The 13,078-nt window shown below is 44.2% G+C and overlaps 1 protein-coding gene across 6 annotated transcripts in view; it reads left to right on the top strand.

Annotated features, from left to right (window-relative positions):
- The window catches only part of dmd (dystrophin), a 160,426-nt gene that overhangs the window by 1,545 nt on the left and 145,803 nt on the right, over positions 1–13,078 (top strand). The window lies entirely within an intron of this gene.

Here is a 13,078-nt window from a genome sequence, read left to right as displayed (position 1 = left end):
AATCAGAGATGCGCTCAAAATGAGCTCACGCGTTGCTGTATTGTGTAACTTTTATCTGCCAGGGACCGAATACCTCTTCAAGAAATTTTCAAAACAAGACAAAGTTTCAAAACAAGTTGATTTCACTGATTGACAGAAGACCATCAGATTTGTGTGTGGTGAGTGTTGAGAGTAGAATAGTAGATTTGTAGAATGCATAGCTTTTATTCTTCAGGGATCTCAAAATCAAATCATGACAAAGAAACCTCACAGTGACAATTCAGGGTTTGTTTTTTTTTTTTTTTAAATAAATAAAAATACAAAATTCCAGCTCACCATTCAAGATGTATCTAATCACAGTCGGATTCTTTGGATGTAGTCTGAGGATTAGCAAAAATTTATTTGGTGTAATTTCAAGGGATTTCCTCTCTTGAGTTCCCATTATATACACTGATCTGAATCAGCAAGCCACTGGTTACAGATTCATGTCGGCACCAAATTAGCAACAGTTAAAGGGCAAATGCTCAAAGCCGAGCGCAGAATGACCTTGACGATAATGGGCGTCTTGGAGGCTTCGGCAAGAGAATCGGCGCGTGATACGGCTGTGATGGATCACGATCGTACAATTAGGGTAGAGTGACACTGGTAAGCAGGGGCAGAGGGGGCATAATTATGAATACTGAAACAGCTTGGGGAGAGGCTGCATGTTAAAATTAAGGAATATTGGTGAAGTCAGGCCTCAATTCAATGCGCATGCTAAATGATATCAAAGCAGACAGGTACTATGGGATAAGGAAGCATGGCTGTTATCGACATCTTGGAAACTTCCCTCCACCAGACACTGTTTGCTTTTAATGTCTTTCACTCTACGCTAGTTTACTGTGGTTATGCAGGACATATTTAGCATACGGCTTAGCACGTCTATAATTATGTCCCAGGTTGTTTTTTTGGCCATGTTATGGTCTCATTGCACTTGATATTTTGATACTCCTGATGCTGTTTTTCTCCCTTTGCCTCTGTCCTTGCTGAAAATTTCTAGACTTTTCTTTCTTTTTTTAATGCAAGTACTGTGTTGCCAAAGCAGCTGAGGCAGTACGGCCTTATTTTGAGAGAAATGCTATAAAATCGGCACGATTTTGTGCCTAACAATGGCAAAAAAAACAGGAATACAAATGATCATGGTTAAAGGATCCCATAGCGTTCATGCAGGTGTGTGCCAAGGCTGAGCTGTGAAACGCAGTGTCTCTCTGGGGGGGGGGGGGGGGGGGGGGGTTTACAGTCAGGCTCTGCTAACATGATGACATGAGGTGAACTCTGTGGATCTGAAGGTTGCGTCCTTTGAGGAGTGTTTGGGAGGCTACTCGGGGGGCAAAGGCCGTGAAGCCATTTGCTGTGTGTCACAGGGAATTGTCATGGGGGGTGACGTCATACAGGAAGGGTTAAGACATTGTCATCCTCGCTGCTTGGCTGTGAGCACAGCTGCCCCTCGCGATGACCGGACACCATCCAGGACTGCAGGAGTGCTAGAGAGTGGCAGGAGTGTGCAAAAGGCAACTGGGACTATTTCAAAGCAAATCCTGACACTTGCAAAAGACCTCATAATAGATTTATGATGTATGAGTCAATGGTTGTATGGGCTGCAATGGAATTTATCATTTTATCAACAAATGTGCTGCCACACCCCTGAGTGCTTGGTTCAAGTACTTCTATAATGGCATTTTTTTCCTGGCTTTGTCTGCTAATTTTATTAGATGGGACACTAAATGGAATATGATACTGTACTTTTCTCAGGCACTTTCTGTATCCCATAATGCATCAGTTTTTTTTACAATAATTGGCATTCTTCATAACACCAACTTTAGCATCCAATGAATTAATGTAGCAAGTTACCCATCCTTCATGACCCCCCCCCCCCAGTCACTAGACCTTAATGTCTTTAAAGATTTTATAGGACCCACTATTTTACAAGGCAACCCCAAAAACATATATGAATTGCAGATGTTCCATTTGGGTTGAATATAGGTGATGATATTGCACTCTTCACAGCCTTGCCATCCGTCTTGTGAATTAAATCCATATTCTCCTTGTTATTTAATGTATAATAAAAATTCTTTTTGTTTGGTAAATGAAATCCACGATTTTCTGGTGGCAGCATGCCACAATACATGCATCAGAGCACATTTAGTAATTTTAACCTGCATTTCTAGCTTCGCTGTGCAGCATTCATGCTTTACACTGTTGTCCACATCGCAACTCAATAGCCCACTGGGGGAGCATTTCGTAGTTTCCATTTTTTGTCCTCTCGTGTCCAACAGCAATTGATTCAGTTCAGTGAGGCAATATGCTGACACCATTGATGTGTGTTATGATCGCATTGGTTCGGCGAAGCTGTACGTTTCGTTTTGTTTTCGTTTCTGGCGCTCAGCCGCATTGTTTTGATGGTTTCCTCGCAGTTCGAGCGCTTTGCTGCCCGGGCTGAATTTTTAACCCACAGGTATCACTGGGAAGCGCCTCCCTGAAGCTGAAGTGCGGTAATTCTATTAAATTGCCCGGAAAGGTTCCAGCGCATGTGCTAGCGCGCAGCCGGCACGTGTGCAGAGTTGCGTCCATGCGTCCGTGTAATCCGGAGGGCCTAAAAATGCGATGGCAGCTAATGCTCACCTGATTTAATTTCACCAGCTCTTATCTGCCTGGGTTTCCCGTCTCCCATGCCGCGAAGTAGATTAGCCGGAGAACTGCTATAAACTAGATTATGAAGTAAAGATAAAACAGAAAAGTGCCGTGTACTGGCAGGGCTGAGTATTTTTTTACATCGGTGTATTTGTGTGTGCAGGCCCATGTTCCCAGGCCCCTTGGTGCGTGTTACATCAGTCATCTCCATGGTACCATGGTTGCATGAAACGCACGAAGTCCCCCTTTACGACGAATTTATTACTGATCCTCCCTTCACCAGCATGCCTTTGCCTGTGTGCGGCGGTTGTGACATTAACAGTGATTGAAGCAGACAAGTCCACACACTTGCTCCAGACCGTGGGATCTCCGTGACCCATCCTGGACTCGTTGGGGCAGTGGCTCCTCATTAAGGGGACAGATTCAGCCTGTAAGAGGGATGCATGGTAAGCCCAGGTAATTAGGGTTCCATCTCGTATCAGAGCCTCTCCAGCTCAGTGTGTGACGGTCAGGAAATCAGTGATTCTCGTCTGTGTTCTCTGTTGCAGAAGACTTCGGGTGCTGGTATCTGGGGCACGTTGTGCAGCTTATGTTGGAAGGGAATTTTAGATGCTGGTAATGTAAAGTGGGTTGCGCTGAGAAGCACTGAGGTCTTCTTTCTACTGTCCATGTTTGCGGATCCAGTGCAACTCTGCCGTTCCTTTCTAGGTATAAACTCACTCCCACTGTTTCTCCTGGGTGGTGTAATTTTCAGTGTCAGCTTCTTTTTTTGGCCCGGCTGGGGTGGGATCTCTCACCGCATGTACGTGAGCCAACTCTCACCCCTCCCCCATTGGCTGATAGAGATGTTTACTTCAGTACTGCTGTTTTGTAGTGTTTACTTCGGACTTCCTTCACGCTCCATGGGGATGGAGCCCTATTTTCTTCTGATTCGGTGGGTTTCTTCTCTGGACTCCAGCAGCACCCTTCGGAGCACAGGGACACGACTCTAGGCCATGAGAACTTATTGGTTTTGGAGTATATATTTTAAAGAGCTTCTGATTTGCACCTTGGACACTGAGGGACTTGCTATCAAATTAACTGCTTCAAAAAGGCAATTAAGGGTTGAGCTTGCAAGAAATCCATAGGCTCTTGAGAAACCCTGGAACCTTTGTTCCTCTAGTCCATTGTGCCAAAGGGCCTTAACTCAACAGCAGTTAAATGCACTTACTTACACACTTCCTGCCCTTTTATCTGCCATTGAGGGTCCTTTGGAGGAATGGTTTAGCTTATCCTAGCTCTAGGTTTTCCCCTTGAGTGTCTGTCTAGCTACACTGATAGAAAAGGAGATGCTTGATTGCTTTGCCAAAAGATGACTGGACTATATTCTGTTTTACGCTCTGTTCCTTCGCTTTTCTTATTCACGGCTTTGATCCTTCTATCTCTAATCTTGGGTGCAGTCTTGATTGCTCTTTGAGTAATTGGCTTGTTTCCTGTGGTCTCGAATAAGAGGTGACGTTGTGAGGTGCCTGTGCCTTTGGGCCTAAACACTATGCAGTTAGGGATACAGTAAGGGGAGGGTATGATCACAGGCCTGTTAGAACTTCCGATTTAATTCCCTCATGGCCCTGTCCTTGGTCACTATGTATGAGTCTGTGGTCTATTTTCAGATTTTTCCTTCTGTTTTTAGTCTCTCTCCCATGTTAACATGTGTGCCCACAAGGCACCTGCTGAATGATGTCTTTCTAAATATAAAAAAAGATAGGCCCTATACCCATAAACAATTTGAGAGCTATTCACTAGCACATCAGAGAAGCGCAAACCTTTTTACTACTCAGTATCACCAGCAGATGGCAGCAAACTACAAAGGATTTTATAAAACCTGAGCGGATATGAGCATCTTTATATCTCATGAAAACATCATGTCAGTGTGAGGCTAAAGCTGATTCTGTTGTTCTGTTGGAAGAGGAATGTTTACAAGAGAAGGAAGCAGAGGAGCTGTGTTAGGATTTCAGTGAAACCAATGGGACAGGCTGGGATCAGGGTAGCATTAGGTAGGAATGTGTGCAATGCTAGTTGTTTACGTAGTACAAAGACACAATCAACTGATATAAGGATAATTGGTTCAAATATAATTGCACTGGTAACTGTGCCACTGTCCCAGTACCAGCTGGACTCATAACAGCCAAGGTCCCATGTTGAGCTATGTTTTTCTACACTTTCTAACCTAGCTATATATAGGACCATGTAAGCCACTATAGCCGCTGTGGATAAATATGTCTATTAAGCGACAGTGTTATTTAGAGGCGCTGAGAGATGATGTCATAATTGCACTCTAAGGGGATTCTGAGTGGTGTTATGTGGGTCAGTTCGCATCTATGTGTGGGCATGTGAGTGTTGCTGTGTGTGGGCATTTCCGCTTTAACATACAAAAGGGCTGTTCTGTAATGTTGTCTGCATGTGTGATCTGTGGAGTTTTCGTTGTGCACGTGTGCTGCTGTTTCTGGGTGCTGTACTCCGGATTTCCCCTTTGACGCAACGATAAAGAGCTGCGAGCAAGTGCGAGGGCAAGAAATACATTAGCGTAGCTTCATTAGCAATTAGCTGTGGAGAAGGAAAATCCGACAACAACCCAAGCTTTGTGTCGAGTGAGAACAATGCAATCATTTCGGGCCAGAAATGCAAACTTCTCGTGCACAAATACAGCTGGAATTAGAAATTCAGCATAACGAGAGTGATTGGATTACTAAGAGATTCTGTGTGAGGCAAATTTTACATTAATGAGATTAGAGTGTAGTGAAGAAAAGTGGATAGGGGCTGGAGCTCGGGGCACACTGGGAGGCTTCCCCAGAGTTGGCTTTCTGAACCAGAACACAAATGTAAACGCACAAGCTACCCCTCCCCCCCGCCCCCTGCCACCCACCGCCACACATGCCCAAAGGTAAAGTGTGCACAGTACTGTACACTAACAATATACATGGCAACATAAATATGTCGCGACCAAGCACAAATCAGACTGGTTATACCTTAAAGCAGGCTGCCGGCGAGGGAATACAAACATGTGCTCTCATATACATATGCAGATTGGTTACTTCAAAATTATTATAGGGAACTGGTAGGTCTTTCATGTCTGCATTTGGCCAAATGTTAATTTTAGGTTGTCCTTGGGCTGCTATGATGCTGTTGCACTACTATGAGCATTCAGTGAGACTGATTCTTTTTCTCTCCGACTGGAGCCAGACATACTGTTACTTTGCTCCACATGGGTGATAGAGATAATAACCGCTTAGCCAGTTAGGGTTGCTGAGATCCAGGGCTCGTGCCAGAAAGGACAGAACGACAAAATCAGCTGAGCGACACGGAATATCCCACGGAAACACATTAAGAGTCAGCAGTTCATGCATATGGAATTTTTTTTGGTCTGTGCAAGATTGTCGGAAATGAAATGAAGTTTTATTTGCCATTTACAGAACAATGCTTACAGGTACATTGAAATGTTTTTTTTTTTTGCATATCCTATCTTGCTCTCCTTTGGGACACACACACACACACACACACACACACACACACACACAGGTCTGTAATTATATATTTGTGTATATTCATTTCTGTGGGGAAAACTCAAAGCCCAACATGACGACCTGAAGCCCTCCCCAGCCCTAACTTTAACCATAAGTAACCAAACAAAATACAAGACTTCTGGCATTTTTAGTTTATTGATTCACTAAATCTTTTTGGGGACCTGAAAAATGGTCAACATCAAAATAACAGGTTTTTATTACATTTGGTCCTCATAATGTAATATAAACATAATCTACACACGCACACACACACGTATACAATTGAGAGCGAAGCTTGTGGTCCGATAGTTCGAGTGCAGGGTCAGGCCATTTATTTGGTACACACCAGGAGCATTTTGGGGGGGAGGGTTAAGGGCCTTACTCAAGTGTCTGATGGACATGTGACTCTTCTGAGGCCTAACTTACTGACGAGAACAGGCAACTTCCAAACCTTAGGAGATGATACTACATTTCAATGTGCTTGTCTTGAGCTGCAAATCTAGCTCATGGGAGTTTTACTCACGCAAAAATGTTCTGAGGGCAGAACGAAAAATGATTGGTTCAGAAAGATAACCAGATTGATTGGTTGGTCCCTCCTCCTCTACTATCTGATTGGTTATTTCTCTGAACCAGTCATTTTTCATTCCGTCTTCAGAACATTTTTCTGTAAGTAAAACTCCCACAAGCGCAAATCTGTAACCAAGCTGGGGCAACGTGCTAAGAATCACAGCATTGATACAACAAGGGGTGGGACTTCAAGTTTCGTCTTATTGCGACGTGTGATTAATCATTAGACGCGTTTTACAATGGACCAATCAGACCGACGATGGTGCTCAGCCCCTCGCTTTGCCATGTGCATTGTGTATTCTGCTATAGCATTTTGTACCTGTGTAAATTGAGAAATGCTAATGAGAACACGTCGCGTACTGGAGTCCTACTTAGTGCTAATTTTCATACAGTGCTATTTGCAGAGGGATTTTCTTCATGCAAATACTCTCCACAAATAATGAGCCATTTTAGCAGGTGAGACCTGCTCATTATGGCGATGATTTATTATAACACCCCTCCCCCCTCCCAGCCCAGCCCCAGGGGGTTGATTCAGGACGACACGAGCGATGTCTGTCCGGAATGTTGCGGAAAGGTTAATTCCCTAAGCAGTGTGTCCTACAGATCCGGGCATATCCCGGAAGTTCGCAGCAGGCCGATTGGCCGCCTGATCTCTCAGCCTTCAAGTCCAAGCTTAATGCACGGCTGTGCTGCAGCGGATAATTACTTCGGCTGGAAATGATCAAAATTCGGCCCTAAACTTCACAACCGCATTAGCATAAATAGACTCCACTGGGAATGTTGAGTTAGTTTTAAAATTTTATCTTCAATATACAGTGTGGCACGCCGGTACGTTGAAATTTATCTTGGTGTGCCATTTTCGGAAAGCGGCGTGAGACTCGGCCGAGATGTACTAAGCGGGATTAAACTGCATTGTAATCAGGAGTGTTAATGTGCATTAATGAGGCACTGCTGTAGTGCTTGATGTCGATATAGGTGTCTGAGGGTTAGTCAGTGCTGATGAGTTTCGATGTTGCTTAAAGGGCATTTAATCTGAAGTTTCAAACAAAACAGACACACATGACTGTTATCTAAAATTGATCTCAAAGGGGGCTTTTTCCTCTATCAGTAAAGCCTTAATACCTGTTTAATTTTGTGTTGGCTGATCTGATTCACGGTTTGGCCCTTCTACACGTTTGAACATTATAGCTCATCCAGTGGGCGTAATCATTTGGCCCACTCAGTCCTGAGCTGCTGCTGCCTTCCCCTCCCCAGTTACTGAAACTGGCCCCCAGCTTTTTGTCTTCTACTGCTACCCCTGGGGATCAGAGGAATCTGACTCGTCGCAGGCAGGTTCTCAAAGACACGCTCTGGTTACACCAGAGGTGACAGCCACATGACCATTGATCTGAGTGTTCTTTCCTCCCGGGGCTCCAGTAGCCTCGGGTCTCGCTGCCTTGTCTGCTCTTGTCCTGCCAGATGTGCTGGTGGTGCATGTTTCACGGAACAGCCCCGCCTATCGCACCTGCTCGCCTCCTCTTGCCGTTCTTCTCACTCCTCCTGCGATGCCCTGGCCTTCCTTCACCATGCCATGTGCCTGCCCACATCCCGGGGCTCACCGACCTTCACCGGCGCTCTCTCTTGCTCACGCTTAGCTGTCCCCACATGCCTGACTTCCTGTGTCCATTACAGTGTTGGCTTCTTGGCTAAATCTTCTGACAAATCCACACCTTTATCCGTGAAGTCTCTAATTAGCATTGCTTTTGTTTACTATCATTCTGTTTACACCTGGCCTCTTCCCTATTGAGATTCTTATTCTACTTGGCTCCCCAGAGCAGTTTTCCTCCATGCTTCAGACTAACAAGACCACCTCATTGAATTCAGAGGGATGCACAATGGTGATGTAGTAATCCAGTAGGTGTCGCTACACTCAAATGCACAGAACATCTAAGAGCATCAGATGATTGATGTCCTGATCACCTCTCAGTTGTTCGTTCCCCAGGGTCAATGTCATGATTCTGACTTATTTTCCTATATGACCCCCACTGTTGACCAATCAATCTTCTTGATTATATCTACTTGTCACTTGGTGTGCCATTACTTTAAGGTTAGGCTGCCGTCTTGCGTGTCGGAGATTCCCTTGACATCCTCATCCAGATGCTCTGCTGTAGTCTGCAAGGTTCCTTGTCCCTGAAAGTAAAGTTTTCAATTAAAATTAAACAATACAGCCGGGTTCTCATATTGACAAGGCAATGTGTATCCTTTCTAGGGGGGAAGTTACTGCTCTGTGATGTCACTGATTTATTTATCAATGATTTAATGGGGTCGCTCAGTGGTTAGCATTGTGAATTCCTGTCCAGCTCTGTCCATCTTCCTCCCATGTTCACATGGTTTCAAATCCTCCATTCCTCCATGTGAAGTTTGTGTGTGTTTGGCTGTGTGTGTGGGTGGGTGCCCAGTCCTAGACTGATATTCCATCCAGATGCCCAATGTACCATGGGATTGGCACTCCCACCCAACCCAGCACAGGATAATCAGTCATGGAGATCATATTTAAAGAAGAACCTGACGATCAATAAGCGATGAATGAAACTGAAAAGCCATCAGCGTTGCACCTCATCTTTTGCATTGCTTGTTTGATTATTTTGATGGCGGTCTTACCTGGTGAGACCTGCTGTCGGTCAGATCTCCAACCCTCTCTTGTTGTATGAGGGCCTTAACTAGGTGGACTTGTAATTGCACCATCCCGATTCATGTCACCTCAACTGGATCAACAGGCAGGTACTGCAGAGGTAATTGTTGAAAATGATATACAGGAATTTCCGTTCTGTCACAATTCTCCACAGTCATCCTAATTACCAAAAGAGATATATAACTATTTCCTAAGCTTGACATATCCAGACGACTGGAAAAAATATGTTGGTGATTGTGGTATCCCAACGCTTATCCACACATCCAAATTACCAGGCAGCTACACCGATAGACATATTGCTGATTGAAAGTGAGCAATGGTAATCCTGACATGTACCTCCTCATCCGTATGGCCAAGTCAGCACACTTGTACAACAGCTGTCACAACGCAGGATAGGAGGAAGCATCTCATCCAAGCCTGCCTGGTCCTCGCTCGCATCACTGCAGGAGAGAAGCAGGCCGATGCTGAGATCTTTGCAAACCGTCTTCTTCAGATGCATGAGTGATGTCACCTAGCCACAGAACTGCTGTAGAATTACTGTACGGCAGTGCAGAATATCAGGTTATATTTTAAAAATTTATTTTGTGGTACTTAAGTTTAGCAGGCAAATCTAGATGGCCGGGTGTGATCAGTATATACAACTACAGGATTAAGAAACACTAACCTCTTTCCTACCATGCATCCATTAATCTATCAGTTAATTTTAGCTGGATTTCAGGAAGGGGGGTTTCCTGATGTCCCGCTACACAGGAAATCGAAACCGGAGAGCATGAAACTCCCCCAACCTCAAGCCATTTCTGTCCTGCTCCGGTTGTTTACGGCATTCCAACTCAGCTCCGTCTCCAGCTCTGTTTCCTAGTTCGATGCCCTAATGGGGAGGAGCAATAACCCCCCCCCCCCCATTCTTCCGATGGACCGGGCCTGATAACCTGTCAGTGGGCTGCGAGCCGAGCATAATGCACTACATTTCAAGCGAGCGTTCCGGTAATACTGCAACCCAGAACCAACCGGTTGAAAAAAATTCCCGGCGAAATGATGACCAATGCAATATTATTCTCCGTATATGAATTACTGAAATAGCATCACAGGGGGTGCCGTGTGGCTGTGTAAGTACAGATAGGACGTGGCATAAAAAAAGCATATATATGGCACTAAGTAATGTCCTGCAATGTAAATGGAGCATTATGGTTGAGGAGTACCTCAATGCAGTTAATTGCAGTGCTCTGGGAAATGACTTTCTGTAACCCAGACTATAAGCAGTGCAAGTCCATCCAATATTTATGATGGTATTTTATAAAAATCCTATTGGTTGGAAATGACTATTGAATGGCATGTTACAATGTTGGCATATCTTTAAATGTGTTTAGACAATGAGTGAGGCTAAATACCATGCCCTTTTTTAAAAAACATGACTTGTCCAAACAAAATCTACATGTATTGTAAGCTATGCAAAACTATGTAATATATATAGATCTTAAGTTATAAGTCAAGTATTAGAATGATCGGATAAAATATGTGGCATATTTCTGCTTTGCAGTTATGATACAACAAGGGACCTGGAGGATATTTTCAGAGAAAACAGTGGTCAAGAAATAGCTCTTTATCCCTAAGTGTCTGCCATGGGGCTAGTGCGAGGAGACAGTTTTAATTTTAATTGTTAACAGGGTTAAAAAGGTCATCATTACTGTACAACCAGAGTCTCTGGGCTGCATGCTCGATGAGCCACACATCTCATTAAGCAGCTGTTAATAACGGGGCCCTCATTGGATGAGATATTGTGAGATGCATACAAATAACCCACAAGGCAGGGACCCCAGACGTTGATGCCAAATAACTCAGTGAGCGGGGAACAAAGACTTCCGGACCCTTAGCAGACAAGCACAAATATCAAAAACTAATTAGACAGAGGCCGCAGACAAACTGATGGGAAAACACATGCAAAGCAGCGGCGGGGACTGTCAGGATGAGCATGCACAGTCCTCACATAAAATAGCTAGCAGACGCATACGTGCTCTTCCCCGTATTGATGGACACGTATGTCGCATATGTCCAGATACACAGATAGGTCATGCAGCACACCGGCATCTCGCACTGAGATAAGCGCTCATGTGTATTCAAATGGGCAACTTGGGAATTTTCCGACGGGGGACGCATGCGGAAAATGCATGCATGCAGCGAGTCGAGTGTGTCGGTGCTGGCTGGGGCAGCTCTCGCAAATATAGGAGGAGAAGCTGTGGTGCACAGGAGGCTGGCTTAGACCCTAGATCTATTTACATGGGAGTGACCCAGTTCGTCCTCCCTAGGGAGAACTTGAAAGATACCCTACATTCTTTATAGTGAACCAAACTGGTAACCTACATTCTCTACAGTGATACAGGGAGCTGCAGCAGCGCTCTGAACTCCCAAAAGCACTGATTCACAACATATTAATAGCCCCTATATCCCCTTATATAAATATCAGTGAATTGATATAACCCTAACAATAAAAATATGCAGTTTAATTACCACATTTACATTTTGCGAATGTTAGGCTGTTGGAGAATGTAGCATAATTAATTTTTATAAAATGATATTTTTATGCAGTACTAGGTTTTAATAGGACACCTGGGATTGGGGATTGTGACGCAGCTTTTCACATTCCAGAGGGGTCTGTCTGTATTTTGGCATGTCTATGGAGCAAGCCAATACAGATGTTCACTGCAGGCGTGGCCACTAAACGTGACAACATACGTGTATGCGTCGCTAGATGCATGCTTGAGGTTCTGTGGGTTTCTGTAGTAAAATAAATCCTTTTAACCATATTGAAATTGCCAAGGAGCAAAGGAGGAGCATATACCCTGATATTTAACGCAGGCCTTATCATTGCATTAGATTTTATTATTTGCTGTCATTGTCAACCAAAAATCCAAAAGTTCCACATATATACTGTCAAAACCACAATAAGGCTCAAAGCCCCGCTAAGTGTTAGCAACATTGGACTTTTGCTGCCTTCAATTGCCAGAGTTAAACTCTTTCACATCCTTCTGGGGAATAAGGTTTAAAAGGCTCTTCCAGTCAGCCGAGTCCATCACTCTCAACATGAGAGGCTCGCTGGTCAATGTTGTTGTCAGTATGAAACTTTGAAAGGTGAGTGACGGCCCCATTGCTCCGCCTTGAGTGGCTCACCATGCAAAAGAAGATCCTTATCCTGAAACTATTCCTTCGGACACTTGTCTGAATCGCGTCCTAGTTATTGCCCCTTATGCTAGCTTTCAGCTAGCACTCAGCTCAGCATGTATGTGTGAAATATAAGCAGGAATCTGGAAGTGTGAGTTATATGCTTGCAATTTGTAGCAATCTGATTTTGCACAGCTGGACATCCAGTAAAGGAAATGGGCTTCTTTGTGTCACCTGCCCACTCCAGAATTCCTGCTCAACAGTCAGTCTCTATACAGTAAAAATATAGCACTAACCCAAAGCATTAAGGACACATGTATTAAGCATCATATTCCCTCCAAGTGCAGCCTTCACATATTGCAGTATAGGGGTGGTTCTGTGATGCTGAAGTTATCACTTTATCTGGTACTGTCCCTGGTCCTGAAATGCTTGTGTTTTGGGACTGTTCATGGTGCTGAAACTGTTGTATGTGTGACTGTCCATTGTCCTGTTATTG

Source organism: Brienomyrus brachyistius, chromosome 1 (assembly GCF_023856365.1).
Source record: "Brienomyrus brachyistius isolate T26 chromosome 1, BBRACH_0.4, whole genome shotgun sequence".
Taxonomy (NCBI): Eukaryota; Metazoa; Chordata; class Actinopteri; order Osteoglossiformes; family Mormyridae; genus Brienomyrus; species Brienomyrus brachyistius.
Note: the sequence above shows the minus strand (reverse complement) of the source record. Positions and strands in the feature narration are given on the sequence as shown.